We start from the raw sequence: 3,111 nt of genomic DNA, 5'->3' as shown, positions 1-3,111 counted from the left end.
TAAGAAATAATGGAAACTCAGATCATAACCCCAAAATAGTCATATAAAAATGCTTACAGTATTGTACTATAATATAAAATAATAAAATACAAGATATAAAGGAACATAAACACATCAACCTTGCATTTACCTTTGAAAACCTTCGTGGCTGGTGTGAGGGAGACAGTAGAGAGGAGGGTGATTGTGTAGGATGATGTTCACTATCACTAACGAAATCCCTGCTGTCTGTTGGCTCAATGGAAGTTTTCCTTTTTGTGCCACTTTAACAAGGAACCCATCCAATGACACTTGATCTTGCCTTCTTTGGAGGATGTGACATTGCATTGTCATTAAACAGATTCATCGCTCACACTGCTACAGCAGTGGGTGGTGCTTTTCTACAAAATTTTGCACTGTTTCTCACATTTTACACATCTCCCTAACCCCATTTGAAGCAAGGGATTCCTCCACCTTTTTCTCCTCCTCCACCGCAGACGAGATGCAAATGTAGACTTCTTCTAAAATCTTGCAATTTGGGCCACTTGCATACCTCATTCACACTTCTCCATGATTTCCTTCTTAACTTTCACCATAATCATCTTCTTTTCCTTATCACCTTTCTTTTCAACCTTTTCCTGCATGTCAGCCATTGTATGTGCTCACATGTATGTTGACTACAGTATAATATTAATAAACTCTTTTCATATACTGTATTGAGTATAACTGGCAATAAGGCAGCAGAGGAAAGAGTCTATATCTGCAGGCAGCCTGACCTAGAATGAAGCGAAGATTTCCCAAGGTTCCTCTTGTTACAGAAAAGCGAAGGATTATCTGCCAGAGTCCAGCTCCAGCCGGTCCGGGGTACCCCTGATGGATGGACGGTGTCGGCACAAATGAGATGGGAAGGGAGAAGGGAGTGAGGGAGCCATGAGGTTCTTTCAGATCTGCAGGCAGGCATCCCTGCTCTGAGTCAGCTTTATTGAAAAAATGTATGGGGTACAAAACAGAAGTGACAGTTGCCTTAGACAATGATTTCTGATAACAAATTCTTTGGTATGTAAAAATTTCCCAGAACAGAGATTGGTAGAAGACTCATGCATAATCTTTACCAATAGAGATTGAAGTAGGTGATAGATGTTTATCATATGGGGAAGGAAGGGATCTTTAGCATTCAAATACAAGGTGATGTTTTTAGCATAGCAAAGGCAAGAGTTAGGTCTATGTGAGCAGGGGTCAATAGCCTGTTTTCTGAGGGGAAGGAAAACAGGTTTTCTCAGGAAATGTAACATTTGCTCCTATAATCACAAAAGAAGAAACTCCTAAAACATGTTTTTTCACAAGGTATAATTCACATTTTTAGCATAAGAAGGCAAGTCACTCCTGGTATCAGTCAGTCAGGCGCCTTGGGGGTGGGTGCTCAAGCAGAAATTGAGTGGGGGGTTGAGTGGGTGTAGATGCAGGTGGGAGGCCTTGCAAACCCGCCTTACTTCAGAAATGGCTCCCAGCAATTGCCCATAGAGTTTTGAAGTGACAAAAAATACACTGATGCCAGTTGTGGACACCTTCCAACATTCTGGAAAAGTCACTAAGTTTTTCCTAACACTACAGCCTGAGACCAACCTCCAAGCACAGGAGACAATTACCCACAAAGAGAGAGAGAGAGAGAGAGAGAGAGAGAGAGAGAGAGAGAGAGAGATCTTTATTTCTGACTAATAATATTGAATGAATGAATGGTCCTTTGGGTGTTTATAATCAATTTTCATTTTGGACTACTCAATGCTTTTTGCTTTTTTATCACTACATTATTCCTCTAAAGATTCTGTTTCTACCTTAGAACCAAGAAAGTCCCATTTATTTCCATCCTAATGATTTATCTGTTGTTCAAGTTACATTCCCTTTTGAGGACTAATTACCTTATTAAGTGTGTGTACATGTGTTATTTTTTCCATATAGAATCTTTGTTTCATGAATATGTATATTGCCTTCTGTGCTTACGATAGTCCCTGGCAATAGTTGGTACTTAATTATACTTCTTTAATTTATACAATCAACAAATATTTATTGAGCACCTTGTATACATTCACAGTGTTAGGACGTCTGCTGGAGGCCACAATGTGGATGAGATCTAGTCCATGACAAGAAAGAGCTTTGAGACTAATTAGATCATTCAGTGGGTTACAAATTTAAACTTAAACATTTATGTCACTTTACAAAGTTGTTTCATAGCTTATTATTTCTTGTCATGTTCACAACTACCTCATGATCTTAATAAGACAGATATAATTCCTATTTTATGGGTGAGGAAAGAAAAAGTCAGAAATTAACTCAATGGTGATACAAAAAGTGGAATCAGGTTTAGTTTCGCATTTTAAAAAATTCTTAATATTAATTTTTTTAATTACCAGAAGAGGTAATTATGTTACTCTAGGTTACATCAGGAATAGGGTACTTTTTTCCAGTCATAATTATTTTAAATAACTATTTTCTATTATAAAGGTAATATCATATCTTAATAAAAAGGCATAAAATAGGGGTGCTTGGGCAGCTGAGTCAGTTAAGTGTCCAACTGTTAATATTGGTTCAGGTCATGATCTAATGAGTTTGTGAGATCAAGCCCTGTGTCATGCTCTATGCTCTCTCACTCTTGCTCTCCCAAATAAATAAATAAATAAATAAACTTCAAAAAAAAAGTCATAGGGGTACCTGGGTGGCTCAGTCGGTTGAGCGTCTGACTTCGGCTCAGGTCATGATCTCACAGTTTGTGGGTTTGAGCCCTGCTTTGGCCTCTGTGCTGACGGCCAGCTCAGAGCCTGGAGCCTGTCTTCAAATTCTGTGTCTCCCTCTCTTTCTGACCCTCCCCTGCTCACCCTCTCTCTATCTCTCAAAGAAAATCATAAAATAGCTTTGTATTACAAGCATATTCTACAAAATCTGTTACTTTTATAGCTAATAGTTTTTTACTTTAAAAATTAATTTTATTGAGCTCTAATGCACAAATAATATAACTCTTTAAAATGGTAAAAATCAGTGAATTTTGACAAATATATACAGCTGTTCATCTCCCACCACCTGTCAAATAAAGGTTCAAAACATCGGAAGCAGATTTTTATCTTTGATTTTTTTTTTATTATA

The sequence above is a fragment of the Suricata suricatta genome, chromosome 3, assembly GCF_006229205.1.
Source record: "Suricata suricatta isolate VVHF042 chromosome 3, meerkat_22Aug2017_6uvM2_HiC, whole genome shotgun sequence".
Taxonomy (NCBI): Eukaryota; Metazoa; Chordata; class Mammalia; order Carnivora; family Herpestidae; genus Suricata; species Suricata suricatta.
This window is presented reverse-complemented; position numbering follows the sequence as displayed.